Source organism: Phyllobates terribilis, unplaced genomic scaffold, assembly GCF_046119375.1.
Source record: "Phyllobates terribilis strain yellow unplaced genomic scaffold, ASM4611937v1 Scaffold_3__8_contigs__length_932513732, whole genome shotgun sequence".
NCBI classification, from domain to species: Eukaryota; Metazoa; Chordata; class Amphibia; order Anura; family Dendrobatidae; genus Phyllobates; species Phyllobates terribilis.
Window position 1 is genome coordinate 150,515,117 of NW_027362763.1, and position 27,434 is coordinate 150,542,550.

The following is a 27,434-nucleotide window of genomic DNA, read 5'->3' on the forward strand; positions in this document are numbered from 1 at the left end:
CACGAACAATTTGAGAAAAATTCGGCTGTTCGAGGTTATGTTCGATAACTGTTCGTGCACCAAAATCATAACTGGATTTTTTCTCAGTAATGATGAAAATTAATGTTAATACGCAGTTTGAGTGTACAGCGGGGTGGGGGGAGGGGCAGGGGATGGATCTCTGCAGGAACAATGAAGATCTCCATTTTTTTTTCTCTTTCCCGCATTTGCAGTGGGGAGGTGCAATCTGTCAGCCTATCAGCAGCGCACACACGGAGCGAAGTGCTTTTTTTCACACAAGCAAGGGCATGTGTGATTGGCAGTGTATGTCACATGTCCTTGCCCTATAAGACCAAGCCATTTTCCCCGTCGCCACCATTTTCTCACTGCTGCAGCTGCGTGTTAGACGGCACCGCTGTTGCTGTGTGCGCTATACCTTGTTAATTTCAAGCCAATTTTCGCACAAATATACAGATAGCTTGGGAGTAGGGAATAGTTGTGATTGCAGTCCTTTTAAGGACTAGGTTACAGCATTTCCTACGACTTTTATCAGGGAGGTCTGTGCTCTTAAATAGATCGGTTGTGGGAGTAAAGACTAATTGTAATTGCAGTCCTTTTCAGGACTAGGTTACATGAGTTCCTATCAGTTTTTGCCAGGCAGGTCTGTGCCAGTGCTGTGCAAGTTTTTTTCACAGCATTTGGCTGAATCTAGCAAAGCTAATCCTTTTTGGCCTACTGCAGAGTGTGTTAGTCAGTGGAGTAGCCTATCTGTGTTGCAAGATATACCACCTGTGTATAGAATACCAATTTTTTTACTGCACCTAGTGAAGTAAAATCTTTTGGGCATAGCATCATTCTATTAGTCCATCTATACTGACCTCCATCAGGTTGCAAACTGAATATAATTTTTTTCTGCATCTAGCTCTGAAAAAATATTTGGGCTTCTAGCAGTGTGTGGGACTTGGTCTATTAGTCCATCTATACTGACCTCCATCAGGTTGCAAATTAAAAATAATTTTTTTCTGCATCTAGCTCTGAAAAAATATTTGGGCTTCTAGCAGTGTGTGGGACTTGGTCTATTAGTCTATCTATACTGACCTCCATCAGGTTGCAAATTAAAAATAATTTTTTTCTGCATCTAGCTCTGAAAAAATATTTGGGCTTCTAGCGGTGTGTGGGACTTGGTCTATTAGTCCATCTATACTGACCTCCATCAGGTTGCAAATTGAATAAAAAAATTTTCTGCATCTAGCTCTGAAAAAATATTTGGGCTTCTAGCGGTGTGTGGGACTTGGTCTATTAGTCCATCTATACTGACCTCCATCAGGTTGCAAATTAAAAATAATTTTTTTCTGCATCTAGCTCTGAAAAAATATTTGGGCTTCTAGCGGTGTGTGGGACTTGGTCTATTAGTCCATCTATACTGACCTCCATCAGGTTGCAAATTAAAAATAATTTTTTTCTGCATCTAGCTCTGAAAAAATATTTGGGCTTCTAGCAGTGTGTGGGACTTGGTCTATTAGTCCATCTATACTGACCTCCATCAGGTTGCAAATTGAATAAAAAAATTTTCTGCATCTAGCTCTGAAAAAATATTTGGGCTTCTAGCGGTGTGTGGGACTTGGTCTATTAGTCCATCTATACTGACCTCCATCAGGTTGCAAATTAAAAATAATTTTTTTCTGCATCTAGCTCTGAAAAAATATTTGGGCTTCTAGCAGTGTGTGGGACTTGGTCTATTAGTCTATCTATACTGACCTCCATCAGGTTGCAAATTAAAAATAATTTTTTTCTTCATTTAGCTCTGAAAAAATATTTGGGCTTCTAGCAGTGTGTGGGACTTGTTCTATTAGTCCTTCTATACTGACCTCCAGCAGGTTGCAAATTGAATATAATTTTTTTCTGCATCTAGCTCTGAAAAAATATTTGGGCTTCTAGCGGTGTGTGGGACTTGGTCTATTAGTCCATCTATACTGACCTCCATCAGGTTGCAAATTAAAAATAATTTTTTTCTGCATCTAGCTCTGAAAAAATATTTGGGCTTCTAGCGGTGTGTGGGACTTGGTCTATTAGTCCATCTATACTGACCTCCATCAGGTTGCAAATTAAAAATAATTTTTTTCTGCATCTAGCTCTGAAAAAATATTTGGGCTTCTAGCAGTGTGTGGGACTTGGTCTATTAGTCCATCTATACTGACCTCCATCAGGTTGCAAATTGAATAAAAAAATTTTCTGCATCTAGCTCTGAAAAAATATTTGGGCTTCTAGCGGTGTGTGGGACTTGGTCTATTAGTCCATCTATACTGACCTCCATCAGGTTGCAAATTAAAAATAATTTTTTTCTGCATCTAGCTCTGAAAAAATATTTGGGCTTCTAGCGGTGTGTGGGACTTGGTCTATTAGTCCATCTATACTGACCTCCATCAGGTTGCAAATTAAAAATAATTTTTTTCTGCATCTAGCTCTGAAAAAATATTTGGGCTTCTAGCAGTGTGTGGGACTTGGTCTATTAGTCCATCTATACTGACCTCCATCAGGTTGCAAATTGAATAAAAAAATTTTCTGCATCTAGCTCTGAAAAAATATTTGGGCTTCTAGCGGTGTGTGGGACTTGGTCTATTAGTCCATCTATACTGACCTCCATCAGGTTGCAAATTAAAAATAATTTTTTTCTGCATCTAACCCAGCCAATAGTTTTGGCCTAATACCACAGTTTGGCCACTCAGCTCTGCTCGGTTACCATCCATTGTTTTTTTGTGCAAACAACTCCAGAGTTGTGAATTAGTTAACCACCAAAATGAGTGGAAAAAGGCCTGCTGCTGGTGGAAAGGGGAATAGGCGTGTTGGGAAGGGGAAAAAAGGTTGTGTCCGTGGGGTAGGTGCAGAAGAAAGACCATCTTCCAGCCAAACTAAAATGTCTACTTCTTTTAGCGGACAATGTGATAAGATCCCTTTCTTACGGCCACGCCAATCGCTACAAATTCCAGATGAGGCACAAAAACAGCAGGTGCTTCAACGGATATCAAGTGCTCCTTTAAGTGGGCTCTCCTCCACATCAACTTCAACATCACAAATACTCCAGTCCTCAAAGGTGTCACCCAAATCGCACTTGCTTCCTCACAGCTCCCAAATCTCCAGCTGCCCGTCTGAGTATGAGGTAGAACAGATGGTTGAGTCTGCAGAGCTGTTTACTCATACTATAGCCTGGGAATCAGAGGTCGACTCCAGCGCTTCTGTGAATCCAGACGAGGAAATGATCTGCACTGATGCCCAGAATCTTTATGAGTCGGATCCAGGACCAGACGCAGAAGGTTCTGACCATAATGTAGACCCTCATTCCCAAACTGTAACTCCTGTTGGTGGAGACAATGAGGAAGACGATGATAAGACTCAAATACCTGATTGGAGCGACAACTTTAGTTTTTTGTCAGGGCAGGAACAGGTTGGCTCTGAGGACGACTGGTGTGATAACGCACAGGGTGATGATGATGAGGTCGGAGATCCCACTTACTGTCAACCCACAGTCAGCCAAGAGATGAGGTCAGCAGAGGAGGTGGAGGAAGATGCTAGTGACGACGAGGTCAGGTTGCGCCTTCCTGGACAGAGACGTAGTACTGGAAGCACGTCAACAACTGCATCCTCAAACACAACTCTGCCTCTCACCACAAGTCGTGGTGGCTCTTCAGGTCGCATGGGTGCTAAGCCTTGCATAGCCTGGGCATTTTTTCAGATCGATAAAGATGACCCAACTCGTGTTATCTGTAACATTTGTCAGCAAAAGCTAAGTAGAGGCCAAAAAATACATAGTTTGAGTACTTCATGCATGAACCGGCACATGGACATGAAGCATAAGTTGCAGTGGGAAGCTCACTGTGCTACAATGCGGTCTAGCCGGCCGGGCTAACCACCGTCTGCCATATCTTGTGCATCCGCAGCCTCTTCATCCTCTGTGACTGGGGGGACAGCAGTCACACCTGTTTTGGGGCGCAGACCTGCCACCTCTTTACCCGCAACAGCCAGCGTGATTGGCAGGTCATCATTTTCTTTGGAGGTGGTAACACCAGCTGGTCTTGAGCGCTGTCCGACATCGATAGCACCACCTTTGGATCAAGGCAACCTAACATGTCCGCCTGCATCTTCCTCACAGACCGGCAGTTTGCCGGGGACACCCTTATCAACCCCGTCTAAGCACAATAGCCAGCCCTCGGTCCCTCAGATGTGGACAAGTAAAAGACCATTTCCTCCTAGCCATGAGAAAGCTAAGAGGTTGAATTTCACCATCTGCAAGCTCTTGGCTACAGAAATGCTGCCTTTCCGCCTGGTGGACACAGAGGATTTTCGAGACCTTATGTCCGTCGCAGTGCCCCAGTACCAGATGCCCAGTCGGCACTACTTCTCAAAGAAAGGTGTGCCTGCGCTCCACCATCATGTCGCACACAACATCACCGCTTCTTTGAGAAACTCTGTGTGTGACAGGGTGCATTTCACCACAGACACTTGGACGAGTAGGCATGGACAGGGGCGTTACATGTCGCTGACTGGGCACTGGGTAACTATGGTGACAGCAGGACAAGGGGCTGCTGTCCAAGTCTTGCCGTCCCCACGAGTTGTGCGTCAATCCTCTTTATGTCATTTTTCCTCCACTGCTTCTGCCTCCTCAACCTCCTCTCGGTCTTCCACCTGCACCCAAAGCCTGTCTGGTCATGCCACAAGCTTTCTAACTGCGCAGAAGGGATCCTGCACACCTCCTTACTATGCTGGCAGTAGGGCGCAATGTCATCAGGCGGTTTTTACATTGAAATGTCTGGGAAATGTGAGTCACACAGCTGAGGAGTTGTGGTCAGCTCTGGAGAACCAATTTCATGAATGGTTGTCTCCACTGGACCTGAAACCAGGGAAGGCCGTGTGCGACAATGCTGCAAACCTGGGTGCGGCCCTTCGCCGGGGCAATGTCACACACGTGCCTTGTATGGCTCACGTGTTGAACCTGGTTGTCCAGCAATTTTTAGCCCACTATCCCAGACTAGATGGCCTTCTGCAGAGGGCACGGTCGCTGTGTGCTCACTTCCGCCGTTCGCATCCCGCAGCTCAGCGACTTACATCTCTACAGAAGTCGTTGGGCCTGCCACTTCACCGGCTAAAATGCGAAGTGCCTACCCGGTGGAATTCAACTCTGCACATGTTGCAGCGACTGTGGCAGCACCGACAAGCCCTGGTGCAATACGTTCTGACGTATAGCCTGGGCCAACGAGATTCAGAGGTGGGGCAAATCACGCTGGAGGAGTGGTCTCAGATCAGGGACCTATGCACCCTTCTGCACAGTTTTGAAATGGCGACGAAGATGTTTAGTGCTGACGATGCCATTATTAGCATGACTATTCCGGTGATTTACATGCTGGAGCACATGTTAAACAGAATTCGGAGTCAGGTGGTGGCACAAGAGGAGGTGGAGGAAGTAGAGGAGGAGGAGTTGTATGCGGAAGGGCTAACATCTGCAAGGTCCAGAAGGTCGGCAGCACCAAGGCGGCAGGCATGTGAGGGTGGGGGAGATGGTTTTACCAGGGCGCATGGTAGCAGCCAAACTAGTGAGGAAGGTGCAGGAGCCCAGGAAGAAGTGGAGGACGAACTGATGGAAGACTCATCAGATGAGGGAGACCTTGATCACATTTCTGTTGTGCGAGGTTGGGGGGAGAGGACAGAGGAAGGAAGCATGATTGTTACCTCGCCACCAACACAACAGGGACTTGGTGCTCCTGGATGCGCAACACACATGAGTGCCTTCTTGCTGCACTACCTGCAACATGACTCTCGAATTGTGAGAATTAGAAATAATCCTGACTACTGGGTTGCCACACTGTTAGATCCCCGGTACAAAAGTAAATTTGCAGAAATTATTCCTGCCATAGAAAGGGATGCACGCATGCAGGAGTATCAGCAGAGACTGTTGCAGAATCTTACATGTGCTTTTCCACAAAATACCAGTGGTGCACGTAGTGAATCTCACAGTTCCAACTTGCCAACCGTGGGACCGTCAAGTGTTCAGCACTCAAACCGTAACAGAACCACAGTATCTGCTGGTAACATCAATTTTGCGGAATCATTTCACCACTTTTTTAGCCCATCCTTTGCAAGGCCACAGGAGACAAGAAGTCTGACACATAGTCAACGCCTAGAGACGATGGTACAGGAGTATCTCCAAGTAAACATTGAAGCCACGACTGTGTCACTGGACCCTTGCTCTTTTTGGGCTTCCAATCTGGATAAATGGCCGGAGCTAGCCACTTACGCCTTGGAGATCTTGTCATGCCCCGCAGCCAGCGTTCTGTCTGAACGTGTGTTCAGCGCTGCTGGTGGTGTGCTGACAGATAAGCGCACGCGGCTCTCCACTGATAATGTAGACAGACTCACGTTCATAAAGATGAACAAATCATGGATCCGAAACGACTTTTCTACCCCTGTGTCATCCTGGGGAGAGTAAAAGCTTGATGATTGGTTAAAATCACCCTACCAACCGTTTTAAGCTTTCAAATTACTAATCATGTTTATCTGTACCTTGACTGGAAAATAATTTGGGCTTTGTAGCAGTGTGCAGCACTGATCCTATTAGGCCATCTATAATAAGCTTCACCAGATTTAAAATTAAAAATAATTTTTAGCTGCATCTAGCCTGGAAAATAATTTTGGGGCTCCGAGATGCGCAAGACACATAAGTGCCTTCTTGCTGCACGACCTGCAGCATGACCCTCATATTGTCAGAATTCGAAGTAATCATGACTACTGGGTTGCCACACTCTTAGATCCCCCAAACTTTTCGATCAACCTTTTCATTTTAATAAAGACCAAAAAAATGGTCATTTTTGAAATTATAAGCATTAGCAGGTTGTTAGAAACTGAAATCAATCAGTTTTCAACTCAAAACTTTATTCTAGGTGATGTTACATTTTCACATAGGACCCCTTGTTCGAAAGGAGCTTCTGAACTCTCTCGTCCATTGAATTTGTCAGGTTTTGGATGGTTTCTGCTTCAATTGTTTTGCATGAGGACAGAATACCCTCCCAGAGCTGTTGCTTAGATGTGAACTGCCTCCCGCCATCATAGACACTCCTTTTAATGATGCTCCAAAGGTTCTGAATGGGGTAGAGGTCAGGGGAGCATGGGGGTCACACCATAAGTTTGTCCCCTTTTATGCCCATATCAGCCAGAGATGCAGATGTTTTATGTGCAGCATGAGATGGTGCATTATCATGCAGAAAAATGATCTTGCTGTGAAATACACGGTTCTTCTTCTTGAACCATGGCAGGAAGTGCTGTTTGAGAAAATCCACATACATTATGGAGTTCATCTTTAGCGCCTTCAGGGATCCTAAAGGGGCCGACAATCTCTCTCCCCATGATTCCAGCCCAAAACATTACTCCACCTCCTCCTTGTTGGCGCTGTAGCCGTGTTTGCGTGGGGTGTCCATCAACCAGCCATCCTCCACTCCATTCATCTGGACCATCGAGCGCTGCACGGCACTCATCCGTGAACAAAACAGTTTTGAAATCAGTCTTCATGTAATGTTTGGCCCACTGGAGCCGTTTCTGCTTGTGTGAAGTGGATAGAGGAGGTCGACAGGATGGCGTATGCACAGCTGCAAACCTCTGAAGGACCCTGCATCTTGTTGTTCGGGGGACGTTGGAGGCACAAGCAGCTTCAAAAACTTGTCTGCTGCTATGACAAGGCTTTTTTGCCGCTGCTCTTTCAACCTGACGTAATTGCCTGTAGGAAAGACTCCTCAATTTGCCCTTATCAGCACGCACACGTGTGTACTGTGAATCAGCTACATACTTCTTGATTGCCAAGACACTTCATCCTGATCATCGCACAATGTTGATTGTAGTCATGCCTTGACCTAAACACTCCACAATTTGTTGCTTCTCAGCAGCCGACACATCCTTTTTCTTTCCCATTTTGGCAGAAAATGTAGGCTGCTTAATAATGTGAGAGAGCCTTCTTAAGTAGTCTTGCCTTTCATTGGACACACCTGCCAAACTAATTAGCACAGGTGTCTGCAATTGCTTACAGTGATATAAAGAGCCCTGACACACATCACCATCAATGAGTTTAACTGACAAACAAACAAATTCTTCCCTTATCACTCCTAAACACTTTTTGCATAATAATTTGGAACGCGGTGTACATGTGCTTTTCCACAAAACACCAGTGGTTCACGTAGTGAATCTTACAGTTCTAACTTGCCAACCGTGGTCTGTATGGAATTGTTCAATAAAGGGCCCAAAATTAAGATAACATAGATGAGAGAGGTCTCTATGAATAGGAATTCCTAAGTATTTGATACCCTGTGAGGGCCAGGCAAAGGGAAAGTTGGACTGGATGGAATCCTATATGGATTTAGGGAGGGAGACATCGAGGGCCTCAGACTTCGCTGCATTGATTTTAAAATTTTACCATGTAACAAAGTGATCTATTTCAGCCATAACAGCAGGGATGGATATATGTGATTGAGTGATATATACTAGGACATCATCAGCAAATAGAGAGCACTTGTACTCGGTGCTTCCCACCTCAATCCACCTAATATTGGGGTTATGGCGAATTGATGAGAGCAGGTGCTCCGTCACTAGGATGTATAAGAGAGGGGACAGAGGACATCCCTGCCTTGTCCCATTGGTGATTGTGAAAGGTGATGAAAATGTTCTGACGCACCCCCTGGGCCTTGGGACACCCGGAGCCGGACCCTTTTTGGTGGATGCTGGTGGTTGTAGTCTTCGTGGCGGCGATCCGGTTCCGTGGCTCAGGGCGGTCAAACCAGTGGCGGAACTATTTATGTGGTTTTGATGTTTAAATGTCCGACTACGCCACCCGTGGATTGCGGTCAGAGTGAACCGCCGCTACAGGGCAGACCGCTAAGGCTGGTGTTGTGGGTGCAGCAGAGCGTAGCATAACTCCCCACGGGAGGAGTATAGCCTCAGGGCAGTGTATGCGGAGGATGGGGGTGATGGTGCAGGGCAGCAGCAGTAACGACACGGAGTCAGTGATGCAGTTCAGGGCCTTTACTCACAGTTCTTATTATCCAGACCACGTCTGCAGGTAACGGCTGCCCACGTCGTACTGTGCTCACCAGGTGAGGGGCTCAGACAACTCCCAGATAACTTTGGAGCGCTTCACAGGACCCCCTTTGTGTGTCCTTTGTCTGGCCTTTCTTACCAACACTTCTGTCCGGCTGCCTCGGGCCTCCTCTTGGTAAACTTGGCGCCAGTTTCCCTGACCCTATGTGGTGCCTTCCTAGCGGGTGGAGCAAGGGTCTGCACCACATAAAATGTCAGAGCCTCTGGTTTCTAGCTGAGGGTCGTTTCCTGCCTCCACTAGTTCGGGGACCGGTCTCCCCCTTTGGCCTGACCCCTCCACGCAGGTGGATTCAGGCGTGCGGTGGCGACTCGCCCGTCCGCACCCCTGGGATCCCTTCATTCCTCGTTCCTGGAGCCTTCTCCGCTCCTCTTCCTTCCTTCTCCCTCTTGCAGGCCTGGGCCTCTGTTACTAGGCCCGCCTCCGGAGCAGAGCTCATGCAGAGCCCCTGCTCCCTGACACTTCTGCTCAGACTTCTCTGCACTGAACTAAGATGGTGCCCACCTTTTATACTCCCTTCTCAATGCACCCAGGAACTGCTTCCTCCCTGCTCCTGCACTGCAGGGTTCCCCTTCCTCAGTGTTCCCTCCCCCCACTCCAGCCAGGGACAGGGACTGTCGTGCCCATCTCAGGGGCATATTGGTCGCCCTGCCCCACGGCAATGTGGTGTAATGCATGCAGGTGTCGGGTCCTGATCCACACTCCATCCTTATCTGAGAGTGAGATATCACACCTCTGGGTGAGGTGCAATACGTCTGTAGCAACCGAGCCCTCGGTGCTACAGTTCCATTTATCTTCAGCCTAGGTGACGTATTGTGATACAGGGCCGTGATTTTGGCTATAAAAGGGTCCCCTAGACCCCTACCCCAAGCTTTTTAAGAGAATCATATATGGCGTGCCAGGAGACTCTATGGAATGCTTTCTCAGCATCCAACGAGAGTATCTACTTACAAATTTTTAACTGCATCTAGCCCAGGAAATACTTTGTGCCTAGTAGCAGTGTCTGCTAGTCAGCGGATTATCCCGGCTGTTAAGCAAGCTACACCACCTGTAGTTTGGACACTTAATTTTTTCAAAGGAAATGCTTCGGGACCACAGGATACTTAGTGAAGAGCATCAGGAGGCACCCCAAGGCATAGGGGCTGGGACTGGCACTAGGATGCCTTGCGGTGGACAGCCGAGCTCGATCCTTATAAAAGCTTTTTAACTGCAGCAGCTTTAGTGGATGCTACTGGAGCTGGAATTACGCGGCTGCTGGCATGAGACTTGCCCTCCAATAGATCCTTGTAAATGGATTTAAAGTGTATTCATTCAAATTAGAGGGACAATTTAAATTAAAAAGCTTAGAGCTGCCTCCACCACAGGGGGGCTCTCTCGACCCACCAGCGGACAGGCACCAGTATTGGGAGAGGGGGGCTGGCCGTCAGGGTTCACCGCGGCTCTGGCACAAACCCGGCGACACGGAGGTGGCACGGGCAGGAGCGGACTGGCCGTCTCGGCTTCTCACTTTTTGGATTTTAGAAGGGCATGACATGCCTATATCTGTGTCTCTCCCTCCTTTTACTCCTCCACCTCTTTTCTTTTCGCATGACTATATGTACTTGTCACTTTTCCATGTGTTAGTTGTGTCTTCTGAGCAGTTTGTCAGCTTTTGGACACCTTTGAAGGTGTTTTCTATGTGTTTCTATGTGTTTTTGTTTGCCTGCCATTGATTTTAACGGTGTTCGAAGGTGTTCGACGAACAGTTCGACGAACAGTTCGGCGAACACACGGGTGTTCGACGAACCGAACCGAACTCGAACACTACGGGGGTGGCTCAACACTACTTATAACTCATTGTTTCTTCTTGTAATTTACTTGTTTTGCAGTGGCTATTGGGTCCTCCTTCCTAGGGTAGCTATGTGCTTTTTTGATCTGATGACCTTCAAGCTAAATATGTACTCATTGTATTTATTGTCTCTCACACTCCTTGCAGATGTTGTCTTTTGGTGGGATTTGAGCCCAGGGCCCAAGTGCTGAAAGGCTACAGTGCCAACCACTGAGCCACCATGCTTTAAAGTGTTTGTTGCATCTTCTTTCTTTAGGTATACAGTTCAGACCAACATGATTATCGCACTGCTGGCTTAAACTGTGTGCGTTCCGATGATTTTCTATGAGGAGCCCTGCCTATACAGAATCAGAGAACAGTGGGGCTGCAGGGAGGTAGCCAGGATTAGTCCATGAATCCTAGAAGGCCCCAAAGCAGTGCTTACAGGTCCAGAAAGAAAGTACTTCTAAGACTGCAGATGTTCAAACACCACTTTAGGACAGCAGTGATGGCCAATCACCTTCACAAGAAGCAATAAACAATAAAAAAACAAAAGGAGGTACGTCTAGAGAATAAGGGCAAGCATGCCTGCGCTTCTCAGTGTCTGCGGCATGGCAAGCTGGATGGCAGCTTTCGGCTGCGATCCAGCCTGTCATGTGAATGTAGCAGAGCTGGAGCCGTCCTAGGAACCATGGAAAGGTAACGATGAGGTAAGTTTATTATTTTAATTTTATTGCCGAAGACATTGGCTTCAGCTGGAATGGGCGTGATGGTAGGTATGGTTTAATTTAGAACAATAAAGAATTGTGTGCTTATTTCAATTAAAGGACTTTATTCTGGGTGTTTGTGTTTTTTTAAATACTTTACTAGAAATTCTTGGCTGTCATGTCTAATATTGGCGTGACCCCATGAATTTCGGGCTTAGGGCCAGCTGATAATACCAAGCTGGCCCTAACCCCTTTATTAACCAGTGAGCCACCGCACCAGGGCCCTGGATGAGCTGGGTACAGCGCCAGAAGATGGCGCTTCTATGAACGCGCCATTTTCTGGGGTGGCTGCGGACTGAAATTTGCAGCGGGGGGGGGGCCAGAAAGCTTGGGCCTCCCTGCGCTGCAGATTCCAGCCCCCAGCTGCCTAGTTGTACCTGGCTGGACACAAAAATAGGGCGAAGCCCCACATATTTTTTTTTTAATTATTTCATGAAATTCATGAAATAATAAAAAAAAAAAGGGCTTCCCTATATTGTTGTGTCCGTCCAGGTACAAATAGGCAGCTGGTGGCTGGGGGCAGCCCGTTCCTGCCTGCTGTACCTGGCTGGACACAAAAATAGGGCGAAGCCCCACGTGAATTTTTTTTAATTATTTCATGAAATTCATGCCAGTTTGATATGAATTTTCAAAGTAAAAAGACTAGTTTCATCAGGTGTAAGAGAACTATTTAATAATCTATGCAGTTTGTATTGTGAAATCTACTTGCAGATTCACTGTATGTATTGTGTCTCTAGCATAGCACCTCTATGCTCATGTGCCTCATATAAGTAGAACCGTTATGCTTAAGTGCCGATTCAGAAAAATGGAAAAGTCTCTTTGAATTCACAAAACTTTGTTTTTTTTAGCTAAACTCTCTCTGCAGCCGAAACAATACATTCTTATTTATTTGTCACCTCTTCTGTATAGGCTCCTTCTGTCTATGACTACACCTCTCTTACACTGACACCCAGCCAAAATTCCACTGTGCCCCTTTCTAATGAAGTAGCTAGAAGTACATAGTCTTAGGATTATCCCTGTTTCTCCAATTAATAGGATACATTTACATTTAGCCATTTTGGGTACAGAAAGAAACCCCTTTAAATTGAGTTGGTTTAGGATGGTAATAGGTTTAACATCACCAGGCATAGTATGATGGAGATCATGGTGTCACAATCCTAGATTTTTATTGCACAATAGTCAGTGCAGTCATTTTGAGCTTCTGATGTAAAACAATGACAGAATCATACATCTGGTTACAATAAGATTGCTTAAAGGGGTTATTTGAAAACTAACAGTGAACTTAATACTCAATATCTCTCTATTTAATTTTAAAAACTAACAATTAACAACTAACAATTAAACATTCCCTCTGTACTTTAACTTCCTTTGTCTGTTTTTTTTCCCCACTTTTGAAGACATTTCATTTGTGTTTCCCACCATGTACTGGTGATTCTGAAATGAAACATCAACAGGGGGACAAAGCTGCTGTCACTCACCCCTGATGCCCTGAAACAGGATATTATCAGGGGGCTGGCACTATAGTCACTCCCAAAAGCTGCTATCACCTCTCTAAAACGTGACTTCATCAGTGACTTTCATTTAATGGGCTGGGCTAGTCTCCCTTCTGCTGAACATGTGCCGGTTGTCAATTCCAATACATGCTCAATATGCTCTCCCTTCTCACCGCGTCCTCTCCCTTTTATGTGCATTGGCAGTGTGCTCACTCGCCAGCTTGTCACTTTTCTTTAGAGCCACAAAGGGAGAACACTGGCAGTGCGCTTTTAAAGAGATAGAATGCTGAGAGCATACTGAGCAGGTATCAGAATTGATAACCGATGCATGCTCAGCTGAAGGGAGACTAGCCAAGCTCCTTAAGTGGACATCACTGATGACTTCCCTTTTCAGGGCAATAATATCAGCTGTGGAGAGTAATGGCAGCACAAGCCCCAAAATGACATCCCATTTCAGGGCATAAAAAGTAGTAGGGGTAAGTAACAGCCTCACGGCCCCTTGATCGCATACCATTTGAGAATCCCCAGTCAATGCTGAGGGACTCAAACGAAACATCATTGGAAGTGGGAAAAAATCTGACAAAGGAATTTAAAGTATAAAGGGAATGTTTGGGAATTTTTAGCTGCAAGCGCCAGTCCCCTGATGACATCCTGTTTCATGGCAGAAAAAGAAGCAGGGGTAAGTGACAGCATCCTTGCTCCCTGATGATATTTAGTTCCAAATTTCCCAGTTCATGTTGGGAGACTCAAACGAAACGTCATTGAAAAAGAGGGAAAAAAACAGAGAAAGGAATTTAAATTACAAAGGGAACCGTTTGGAATTTTTAATAGATGTAAATGTCCACAACGATAGTTTTTAAAATAAATTGTTAGATATTTAGTATTCGCCTCACTGTTAGGTTTCTGACAACCTCTTTATTTACTTTGTATGAAATAAGCAGTTATACTTCCTACAAATTAGAAAAAAAAATCACAAGTTCAAAAAGTAACCTTGTTTTTACAAAGTTGTTAAAGCTGTGTAACACAAAGCACAAAGGCATTCCAATAAAATAATGAGAAAAAATGGAAATGATAACACAGCGTTGTAGATTTTGCTTTCAACCTTTGCTCTATAAATTCTCTAAATGGCAATAAAATACAATTATTAATATTGAATATTATAAAATACATTGTGTAGAATAATGAATCAAGCCAAACAGACTGGAAATATGTCATCCATTTACAGAGTCTGAGAGGAGAGACAAAGGAGAATTATTAATCTGAGTTAATCAAAGCTATAAATTAATATAAAAGAAATACACATACTGAACAAAGTACACAGATCATAAAATAAATGGTGCTTTGTCTTGGGCAGTTGTCCCTTGCCTGTGCTTCTTAAGCTGTTGTGAAACTACCAATAAGACTATGGCAGTAGTGTGTATTGCCTATATTTATGACAACATAGTCAGAGGTGCACCATTTATGAACATAGAACTTTCTATTTATTCACACTCTTCCCTAACTATAGGGGAATTGTTACTGCGATTTGTCATAGAGATCTGGCAAATCTTAAAAGGGCATTCATGGACAGATTTTGCTCAAGTTACTTTGTCTAATAGGTTTCAGAGAATGCTGAAGTATGAGATGCTCATCTAAACGAGTCCGAAAACCCAGATCATAATAAACATAGTTTAAAAAAAAATAAAAATAATTTTACTCACCTCACCATAACTCTCATCCTTACATCTTGACAAACAGTCTGAAGAACAGACCAGTCTAGAGAGGGACTGTGCAACTTGACAGGTGTAAAATGGAGCAAAGTAAGTGTATATATCCCATGAACTTTTCCACATTTTCTCACATTACACCCACAAATGTAAATGTATATTATTGAGATTTTATGTGATATACCAACACTAAGTAGCAAGTACAGTTGAAACCAGAAGTTTACATACACTATATATAAAAAGACACATATGCATGTTTTTCTCAATATCAGACATGAAATCAATATAAGCCTTTCCCAATTTAAGTCAATTAGGATTACCATAATTTTTAATATTTGCCAAATGCCTGAATAATGAGAAAGAAAGAGAGAGAGATTGTTTTAAGGGATTTTCTATTACTTGCTGCAAAGTTAAAAGTTTACATACATTTCATTAGTATTTGGTACCATTGCCCTTAAACTGAATGACTTGGGTCAAAAGTTTGGGATATTCTTCCACAAGCTTCTCACAATAGTTTGTCAGAATTTGGGTCCTTTCTTCCTGATAAAAGTGGTGTAACTGATCCAGGTTTGTAGGTCGCCTTGCTTGCACCTGCCTTTTCAGCTTTGCCCATAAATTTTCAATAGGATTGAGATCAGGGCTTTGTGATGGCCAATCCAAAACATTGACTTTGTTATCCTTAAGCCACGTTGTTACCATTTTGGCAGTATGCTTCTGGTCATTGTCCATTTGGAAGACCCATTTCTGCCCAAGTTTTAACTTCCTGGCTGATGTCTTGAGATGTTGATTCAGTATTGCCACATAATCTTCTTTTCTCATGATGCCAGCTATTTTGTGAAGTGCCCCAGTCCCTCCTGCAGCAAAACAACCCCACAACATGATGCTGCCACCCCGTGTTTCACAGTTGGGATGGTGTTCTTAGGCTTCCAAGCTTCTCCCTTTTTCCTCCAAACGTAAAGATGGTCATTATGCCCAAAAAGTTCAATTTTAGTTTCTTCAGACCACAGGACATGTCTCCAAAAATTGAGGTATTTGTTCCTGTGTGCATGTGAGCCCTCGCGGGCAGGGTCCTCGCTCCTCCTGTACCAGTCGCTGTCACATTGTGTTCAAGATTATTGTAATTGTTCTTGTATTATACCCTTTTTCAAATGTAAAGCGCCATGTAATAAATGGCGCTATAATAATAAATAAAAAATAAATAAAATTTACAAAGATTAATCTGGCTTTTTTATGTATATTCTTGTAGAGGGGCCTTTCAGCCCATGTTGATATAGTACTAGTTTCACTGTGGATATTGACACAATCTTACCAGCTTCCGCCATCATCTTCACAAGGTGTTTTGCTTTTGTCCTTGGGTTGATATGCACATGTCGGACCAAAGCATGTTCATCTCTGGGACACAGAACCCGTCTCCTTCCTGAGCGGTATGGTGGCTGGACATTACCATCTTTATTGTACTTGTGTATAATTGTTTGTACAGATGAACAGGGCACCTTCAGGTATCTTGAAATTGTACCCAAGAATGAGCTAGACTTGTGCAAGTCCACAATTCTCTTCCTGATGTCTTGGCTGATTTCTTTAGACTTTTCCATGATGCTACGCAAAGAAGCAGTGTGTTTCAGGTGTGCATTAAAATACATCCACAGTAGTGATGAGCGAACGTGCTCGCCACTACTCGGTACTAGGCCGAGCATCACTGTGCTCGACAAGCTCGGCGCTCGGTGAGTATTTCCGGGTTGATCGGGCAGGAACTCGGGTCCCCTCCCTGCATGTTGGGCATATTCTACAGCTCCTGCACCTCCTCCTCCTTTCCTTCAGCCTCCATCTCCAAAATGACCACATCAGTCGCAAGCTGGAAGCAATGCAGCACTGCCTCGGCCAAGCAGCAACAGACTGTGCTGAAGCTAATATGTTTAGGTGAAAAACCGCACAACTCTGAAGAGTTGTGGACACCTCTGAAAGAACAGGCAGATCTGTGGCTCGCACCACTGAACCTTCAGCCAGGCATGGTTGTGTGTGACAATGGCCGGATCCTGGTGGTGGCTCTGAGGTGAGGCGAGCTCACACACGTACCATGCCTGGCCCATATACTTAACCTCAAGGCTCAGTGGTTTCTCAAAACCTACCTGGATCTGCCAGATGTGCTTGTTAAACTACGCCACCTGTGTGCCCATTTTAGAAAGTCAGCCACAGCTTCCGCCGCCCTTGTCGTTCTTCAGCAGCATTTGCAACATCCAGCTCACCAACTGATCTGCAATCTCCCCATGTGTTTAAACTCTACATTGCAGATGTTGAGAAGGATTTGTGAGCAGAAGAAGGCAGTTGTTGAGTACCAGCATCAACAAAGCTGTCGGTAATCAGTTCAGACTGGACACATAAAGCTTCAGGAGTGGACATGGATGTCAGACATACTGTATGTACCATCCTCCAAAACTTTGAGGACTCCACCAAGATAGTGAGCAGTGATGACGCCATAATTAGCATCACCATCCCGCTTCTCAGTCTTCTGAAACACTCTCTGCTTACAATTAAAGAGGATGCATTGCAGGTGGAGCACGATGAGATGGAGCAAGGAACCATACAGAGTGATTCCACACAGCCCAGTCTCATCTCATCCCAACCTGGATTGGGTGGCAATGAGGAAGTAGACGAGGAGGAGGAAGAACGGGAGCTAGTTTCCTACGATATAGATGGTACTACCTGCACAGCTGTTATACCGTCTGTTCGGCGTGGATGGCCTGAGGACAGGGAGGAGGAGGAGAAGGAGAATGAGGAGGAGAGCATGGTCAGTTGTCCTCTTGGTGAGGACACGGAAGTCTTGCCTCTTTGAAGTATGTCACACAAGGCTGAGTTTTTGTTATGCTGCCTTTTATATGACCCTCGCTTGTCCAAATTTTGGGTGACAGTCATTACTGGTTGGTGACACTTCTAGACCCATGCTACAAGGAGTACTTTCTGTCTCTTATTCCCGCACAGGACAGGCATAATAACATAGGGGAGTACGAGAAGGCCATTGTTGCGGAATTATTTAAAAAAAAATTCCCATTTGAAAACACTGGCGGCAGTGGTCACAGTTCGTTGGACCACCAAGGAGTACAAGCAAGAGAGACACAAATGCATTCCAGCAGAGGCAGGGGAACACTGTCAAAGTTCTGGGACAGTTTTCTCAGACCCTTCCATTGCACAAGCCCTGATGAGAGGTTACTCACACAAGGAGTGACAAATTTCGAAAAATGCTGAGGGAGTATCTTGCTGACCGTACCAACGTCCTCCGTGATTCCTCTTTGCCTAATAATAATTGGGTATACAAGCTGGAAATGTGGCATGAACTGGCTCACTACGCCTTGGAGGTCCTGACCTGCCCTGCCGCTAGCGTTTTGTTAGAGTGGGTTTTTCGTGACGCCGGTGGAATTATAACCGATAGGCGCATCCGGCTGTCAACTGAAAATGCTGACAAGCTGACTCTTATAAAAATGAACAAGGGCTGGATTGGGCCAGACTTCTCAACATCACCGAATGATAGCAGCGTAACATAAACTTAAATACAGTGTCTTTTTTTTTTGGTAGGTCTAACACTAGTCCCATGCACCTGTCTTCATATCCAGACATGGGTATACGCTTCGTGATTTTGTCTATTTGCTCTTGTCCTCCTCCTTCTCCGCATCCTCATGCTCCATCACCATATCACCACCATATGTACCATATCAACACATCTATGTCTCTTGCAAGGGACATGGGAGTTCCTCCAAATTTTTGGCAGCCGTTGCTTCACTGCATAAGCAAACAGTATGTGACACACAGTTCCTTATAATGGGAACATTTTTTCAGGAGGCCCTCTGACCTCTACGTCTCTTGCAAGGGGCATTGAAGTGACTCCAAATTTTTGACAGCCATTGCAGTCACTGCATAAGCAAACAGCATGGGAGACTCTCTCCTTTCTAATGAGAATATGTCATTACTGAGGCCCACCTCTGTGTCTTTAAATTGTTAGTAGGATTTTTCCTAAATTTTGGCAGCCGTTGGTCTCACTGCATACCCTATAACTGAATAGCAGACCCTCTCCTTTCTAATGGGAACATGTCGTACTCGTTACTTTGGCCCTGCTCTATGTGTCTTTAAATTGTTAGTGGGGTTTTTCCTATATTTTGGCAGCCGTTGGACTCACTACACACCCTATAACTATATAGCAGACCCTCTCTTTCCTAATGGGAACATTTTGTTACTGTGGCCCAGCTCTATGTGTCTTTAAATTGTTAGTGGGGTTTTTCTCAAATTTTGGCCGCCCTTGCAGTCACAGCATGGGCATTACCATTATAGGAGACCCGCTTCATTATAATGGGAACATTTTTTCTACTGAGACCCTGCTCTATGTCTCTTCAAAGGAGTATTGAGTTGCAAACAAATTTTTGGCAGCCCTTGCAGTCACTGCATATGCAAAAACAGTATAGGAGACCCACTCGTTAATAATGGCAACAACAAAGCATAGCTGGCTGATGGCTCTCTAACAATAGCAAGGGCCGACTGCTGGCCCTTTAAGAATAGTAAGGGCCCCTGATGGCCCTATTAAAATTGGCTTTGTGACTTTCAGAGTCCCTCCATCATAAATAAAACAGGATGTGTCTGATGATGTGTCACACACCACATGGCCAGATAAGGTTGTAAAATGTTAAAATGACATTTCATGCTAAATGCATTTGTCTTGGTTGAAAGCAATGCAAAAGTGCAAAAATGCATCAAAAAAGGCTACATATGAACATAGCCCAAGGTGTCAAGGAGCATTTTTGTTTTTGCATATTTATTTTGCCTTATATACAAGTCATTACCCTGGAAAGGATGTTCTTTAACATATTTCCCAGGAAAATCCATTTTGGTTTCATTTTTGTATGTTTTATTGTGAGTCCGTAAAAGTGGATTAATACCTCTGACAACATTGTTGACAGCAGTGACCTGGGAGTCAGAAATGCTTCCAGGGGTCTTCCCCATGCTGTTCCCATGTCATTTGAGCACTGTTCCTATCGATTTGGGCAATTTTTAGGCCCTCTGCAGACCTACGGGGGGAGCCGCCGGAAAAATGCTTGAGTTTCCCATAGACTTACATTGGGCTCGTTACTCGGACCGAGCGCTCGAGTATTCCAATTTGCTCAACTCAAACAATGAGTACCCGAGCATTTTAGTGCTCGCTCATCACTAATCCACAGGTGTGTCTCTAATTAACTCTCAGATGTTGCCAAAAAATCAGAAGCTTCCAAACACATGAAATCATCATATGGGCAGTCCAGAATTGTTTAAAGGCATATTAATATTAGGGTATGTAAACTTTTGACTTTGCAGTAAGTAATAAAAATGCATTAAAACTTTCTTTCTCTCTCATTATTCTGGCATTTGGCAAATATTAAAAATTATGGTAATCCTAATTGACTTAAAACGGAGAAGGTTTATTCTGATTTCATGTCAGGTATTGAGAAAAACATGCATATGTGTCTTTTTATATAGCGTACGTAAACTTCTGGTTTCAACTGTATTTGTGAAGTGTGAAGAAAGCAATATGAGGAAATGATACTTAGTTATATTCAGGGCCCTGTAATCTTATACCCCTAAATAAAAACCTGACTGACCAATTGCCTCCAGTGGTCACATAATTAGTAAATTGCATTCACTTATGTATAATTTATTTTCACTATTACTAAAGCTGTTCTGTGAAGGCCTCAGAGGTTTGTTTGAGGCCATTGGGGGTCAAACAGCATAAAGAAAACCAAGGAACACACCAGACAGGTCAGGAATAAAGTTGTGGAGAAAAGTAAAGCAGGGTTAGGGTATAAAAAAAATAGCCCAAGCTCTGAACATCTCACTGAGCATCCAAAAATAGAAGGAGTATGGCACAACTGCAAGTCTACCAAGACATGGTCGTCCACCTAAACTGACATCCCAAGCAAAGAGAGCACAAATTTGAGAAGCAGCCAGGAGGCCAATGGTCAATATGGAGAAGCTGCAGAGATCCAAAGTTCAAGGTGAGAGAATAGTATACTCCAAAAATCTGGTCTTTACGGAAGAGTGGCAAGAAGAAAGCCATTATTAAAAGCAAGCCATGAGAAGTTCCGTTTGCAGTTTTCAAAAAGACATGTAGGAGTCACAGCTAGTATGTGGAAGAAAGTGCTCTAGTGAGATGTAGTCAAGGTTAACGTAACAAATATTGTGTCATGTTGATAACTTGTCACAGAAGATTTTCTAAGTTAATAGGATTAAGAAAATGTAATGTTGCTCAAGTTAGTTTTTACCCTCAGTCGTATACCATCATGTATCAACAAAAAAAAAAAAACCTGCAAACCTTCTCCATTTCATGATTTTCACAATCTCATAGACTTGTATAGGTAGTTTTGATTCCTGTTTCTGATCAAAAAATGGACATCTCCATATTTTTTAGCAGGCACATGGTCTGCAAGAAAATTGGACATGTGAATAGCCACATAGACTTTAATAGGTAAGTGTTCTGCTCATGAAAATCATAGCGAGAACACGTATCTGGTTTATGGGAGTTTGAATGAGACCTATGGTGTCAATTTACACTTTTCTGTGCTGTTATATCTGTGGTAATCAAAACTTGACCACATCTGTATCTATCTCTCCTAAGTGGTTCTTGTAAGACAGTTTTATTCTTTATACTGCAGTTCAATGACATGGTTCCCTTTCAAGTGTATGGGCTTCTATTGTACTTGCAAAAACCTTTGATTTGCCTTTATCTTCTCATTAGTAGTGTTGAGCCACCCCCGTAGTGTTCGAGTTCGGTTCGGTTCGTCGAACACCCGTGTGTTCGCCGAACTGTTCGTCGAACTGTTCGTCGAACACCTTCGAACACCGTTAAAACCAATGGCAGGCAAACAAAAACACATAGAAACACATAGAAAAAACCTTCAAAGGTGTCCAAAAGCTGACAAACTGCTCAGAAGACACAACTAACACATGGAAAAGTGACAAGTACATATAGTCATGCGAAAATAAAAGAGGTGGAGGAGTAAAAGGAGGGGGAGACACAGATATAGGCATGTCATGCCCTTCTAAAATCCAAAAAGTGAGAAGCCGACACGGCCAGTCCGCTCCTGCCCGTGCCACCTCCGTGTCGCCGGGTTTGTGCCAGAGCCGCGGTGAACAATGATTGCCAGCCCCCCTCTCCCAATACTGGTGCCTGTCCGCTGGTGGGTCGAGCGAGCCCCCCTGTGGTGGAGGCAGCTCTAAGCTTTTTAATTTAAATTGTCTCTCTAATTTGAATGAATACACTTTAAATCCATTTACAAGGATCTATTGGAGGGCAAGTCTCATGCCAGCAGCCGCGTAATTCCAGCTCCAGTAGCGTCCACTAAAGCTGCTGCAGTTAAAAAGCTTTTATAAGGATCGAGCTCGGCTGTCCACCGCAAGGCATCCTACTGCCAGTCCCAGCCCCTATGCCTTGGGGTGCCTCCTGATGCTCTTCACTGAGTATCCCGTGGTCCCGAAGCATTTCCTTTGAAAAAATTAAGTGTCTAAACTACAGGTGGTGTTGCTTGCTTAACAGCCGGGATAATCTGCTGACTAGCAGACACTGCTACTAGGCACAAAGTATTTCCTGGGCTAGATGCAGTTAAAAATTTGTAATTAGATACTCTCGTTGGATGCTGAGAAAGCATTCCATAGAGTCTCCTGGCACGCCATATATGGGGACCCTTTTATAGCCAAAATCATGGCCCTGTATCGCAATACGTCACCTAGGCTGAAGATAAATGGAACTGTAGCACCCTGAGGGCTCGGTTGCTACAGACGTATTGCACCTCACCCAGAGGTGTGATATCTCACTCTCAGGTAAGGATGGAGTGTGGATCAGGACCCGACACCTGCATGCATTACACCACATTGCCGTGGGGCAGGGCGACCAATATGCCCCTGAGATGGGCACGACAGTCCCTGTCCCTGGCTGGAGTGGGGGGAGGGAACAGTGAGGAAGGGGAACCCTGTAGTGCAGGAGCAGGGAGGAAGCAGTTCCTGGGTGCATTGAGAAGGGAGTATAAAAGGTGGGCACCATCTTAGTTCAGTGCAGAGAAGTCTGAGCAGAAGTGGCAGGGAGCAGGGGCTCTGCATGAGCTCTGCTCCGGAGGCGGGCCTAGTAACAGAGGCCCAGGCCTGGAAGAGGGAGAAGGAAGGAAGAGGAGCGGAGAAGGCTCCAGGAACGAGGAATGAAGGGATCCCAGGGGTGCGGACGGGCGAGTCGCCACCGCACGCCCGAATCCACCTGCGTGGAGGGGTCAGGCCAAAGGGGGAGACCGGTCCCCGAACTAGTGGAGGCAGGAAACGACCCTCAGCTAGAAACCGGAGGCTCTGACATTTTATGTGGCGCAGCCCCTCGCTTACACCCGCTAGGAAGGCATCACATAGGGTCAGGGAAACTGGCGCCAAGTTTACCAAGAGGAGGCCCGAGGCAGCCGGACAGAAGTGTTGGTAAGAAAGGCCAGACAAAGGACACACAAAGGGGGTCCTGTGAAGTGCTCCAAAGTTATCTGGGAGTTGTCTGAGCCCCTCACCTGGTGAGTACAGTACGACGTGGGCAGCCGTTACCTGCAGACGTTTTCTGGATAATAAGAACTGTGAGTAAAGGCCCTGGACTGCATCACTGACTCCGTGTCGTTACTGCTGCTGCCCTGCACCATCACCCCCATCCTCCGCATACACTGCCCTGAGGCTATACTCCTCCCGTGGGGAGTTATGCTACGCTCTGCTGCACCCACAACACCAGCCTCAGCGGTCTGCCCTGTAGCGGCGGTTCACTCTGACCGCAATCCACGGGTGGCGTAGTCGGACATTTAAACATCAAAACCACATAAATAGTTCCGCCACTGGTTTGACCGCCCTGAGCCACGGAACCGGGTCGCCGCCACGAAGACTACAACCACCAGCATCCACCAAAAAGGGTCCGGCTCCGGGTGTCCCAAGGCCCAGGGGGTGCGTCAGAACATTTTCATCACCTTTCACAATCACCAATGGGACAAGGCAGGGATGTCCTCTGTCCCCTCTCTTATACATCCTAGTGACGGAGCACCTGCTCTCATCAATTCGCCATAACCCCAATATTAGGTGGATTGAGGTGGGAGGCACCGAGTACAAGTGCTCTCTATTTGCTGATGATGTCCTAGTATATATCACTCAATCACATATATCCATCCATGCTGTTATGGCTGAAATAGATCACTTTGTTACATGGTAAAATTTTAAAATCAATGCAGCGAAGTCTGAGGCCCTCGATGTCTCCCTCCCCAAATCCATATAGGATTCCATCCAGTCCAACTTTCCCTTTGCCTGGCCCTCACAGGGTATCAAATACTTAGGAATTCCTATTCATAGAGACCTCTCCCATCTATGTTATCTTAATTTTGGGCCCTTTATTGAACAATTCCATACAGACCACGGTTGGCAAGTTAGAACTGTAAGATTCACTACGTGAACCGCTGGTGTTTTGTGGAAAAGCACATGTACACCGCGTTCCAAATTATTATGCAAAAAGTGTTTAGGAGTGATAAGGGAAGAATTTGTTTGTTTGTCAGTTAAACTCATTGATGGTGATGTGTGTCAGGGCTCTTTACATCACTGTAAGCAATTGCAGACACCTGTGCTAATTAGTTTGGCAGGTGTGTCCAATGAAAGGCAAGACTACTTAAGAAGGCTCTCTCACATTATTAAGCAGCCTACATTTTCTGCCAAAATGGGAAAGAAAAAGGATGTGTCGGCTGCTGAGAAGCAACAAATTGTGGAGTGTTTAGGTCAAGGCATGACTACAATCAACATTGTGCGATGATCAGGATGAAGTGTCTTGGCAATCAAGAAGTATGTAGCTGATTCACAGTACACACGTGTGCGTGCTGATAAGGGCAAATTGAGAACTCTTTCCTACAGGCAATTACGTCAGGTTGAAAGAGCAGCGGCAAAAAAGCCTTGTCATAGCAGCAGACAAGTTTTTGAAGCTGCTTGTGCCTCCAACGTCCCCCAAACAACAAGATGCAGGGTCCTTCAGAGGTTTGCAGCTGTGCATACGCCATCCTGTCGACCTCCTCTATCCACTTCACACAAGCAGAAACGGCTCCAGTGGGCCAAACATTACATGAAGACTGATTTCAAAACTGTTTTGTTCACGGATGAGTGCCGTGCAGCGCTCGATGGTCCAGATGGATGGAGTGGAGGATGGCTGGTTGATGGACACCCCACGCAAACACGGCTACAGCGCCAACAAGGAGGAGGTGGAGTAATGTTTTGGGCTGGAATCATGGGGAGAGAGATTGTCGGCCCCTTTAGGATCCCTGAAGGGGTAAAGATGAACTCCATAATGTATGTGGATTTTCTCAAACAGCACTTCCTGCCATGGTTCAAGAAGAAGAACCGTGTATTTCACAGCAAGATCATTTTTCTGCATGATAATGCACCATCTCATGCTGCACATAAAACATCTGCATCTCTGGCTGATATGGGCATAAAAGGGGACAAACTTATGGTGTGACCCCCATGCTCCCCTGACCTCTACCCCATTCAGAACCTTTGGAGCATCATTAAAAGGAGTGTCTATGATGGCGGGAGGCAGTTCACATCTAAGCAACAGCTCTGGGAGGGTATTCTGTCCTCATGCAAAACAATTGAAGCAGAAACCATCCAAAACCTGACAAATTCAATGGACGAGAGAGTTCAGAAGCTCCTTTCGAACAAGGGGTCCTATGTGAAAATGTAACATCACCTAGAATAAAGTTTTGAGTTGAAAACTGTTTGATTTCAGTTTCTAACAACCTGCTAATGCTTATAATTTCAAAAATGACCATTTTTTTGGTCTTTATTAAAATGAAAAGGTTGATCGAAAAGTTTGGGGGATCTAAGAGTGTGGCAACCCAGTAGTCATGATTACTTCGAATTCTGACAATATGAGGGTCATGCTGCAGGTAGTGCAGCAAGAAGGCACTTATGTGTCTTGCGCATCTCGGAGCCCCAAAATTATTTTCCGGGCTAGATGCAGCTAAAAATTATTTTTAATTTTAAATCTGGTGGAGCTTATTATAGATGGCCTAATAGGATCAGTGCTGCACACTGCTACAAAGCCCAAATTATTTTCCATCAAGATACAGATAAACATGATTAGTAATTTGAAAGCTTAAAACGTTTGGTAGGGTGATTTTAACCAATCATCAAGCTTTTACTCTCCCCAGGATGACACAGGGGTAGAAAAGTCGTTTCGGATCCATGATTTGTTCATCTTTATGAACGTGAGTCTGTCTATATTATCAGTGGAGAGCCGCGTGCTCTTATCTGTCAGCACACCACCAGCAGCGCTGAACACACGTTCAGACAGAACGCTGGCTGCGGGGCATGACAAGATCTCCAAGGCGTAAGTGGCTAGCTCCGGCCATTTATCCAGATTGGAAGCCCAAAAAGAGCAAGGGTCCAGTGACACAGTCGTGGCTTCAATGTTTACTTGGAGATACTCCTGTACCATCGTCTCTAGGCGTTGACTATGTGTCAGACTTCTTGTCTCCTGTGGCCTTGCAAAGGATGGGCTAAAAAAGTGGTGAAATGATTCCGCAAAATTGATGTTACCAGCAGATACTGTGGTTCTGTTACGGTTTGAGTGCTGAACACTTGACGGTCCCACGGTTGGCAAGTTGGAACTGTGAGATTCACTACGTCCGCCACTGGTATTTTGTGGAAAATCACATGTAAGATTCTGCAACAGTCTCTGCTGATACTCCTGCATGCGTGCATCCCTTTCTATGGCAGGAATAATTTCTGCAAATTTACTTTTGTACCGGGGATCTAACAGTGTGGCAACCCAGTAGTCAGGATTATTTCTAATTCTCACAATTCGAGGGTCATGTTGCAGGTAGTGCAGCAAGAAGGCACTCATGTGTGTTGCGCATCCAGGAGCACCAAGTCCCTGTTGTGTTGGTGGCGAGGTAACAATCATGCTTCCTTCCTCTGTCCTCTCCCCCCAACCTCGCACAACAGAAATGTGATCAAGGTCTCCCTCATCTGATGAGTCTTCCATCAGTTCGTCCTCCACTTCTTCCTGGGCTCCTGCACCTTCCTCACTAGTTTGGCTGCTACCATGCGCCCTGGTAAAACCATCTCCCCCACCCTCACATGCCTGCCGCCTTGGTGCTACCGACCTTCTGGACCTTGCAGATGTTAGCCCTTCCGCATACAACTCCTCCTCCTCTACTTCCTCCACCTCCTCTTGTGCCACCACCTGACTCCGAATTCTGTTTAACATGTGCTCCAGCATGTAAATCACCGGAATAGTCATGCTGATAATGGCATCGTCAGCACTAAACATCTTCGTCGCCATTTCAAAACTGTGCAGAAGGGTGCATAGGTCCCTGATCTGAGACCACTCCTCCAGCGTGATTTGCCCCACCTCTGAATCTCATTGGCCTAGGCTATACGTCAGAACGTATTGCACCAGGGCTTGTTGGTGCTGCCACAGTCGCTGCAACATGTGCAGAGTTGAATTCCACCGGGTAGGCACATCGCATTTTAGCCGGTGAAGTGGCAGGCCCAACG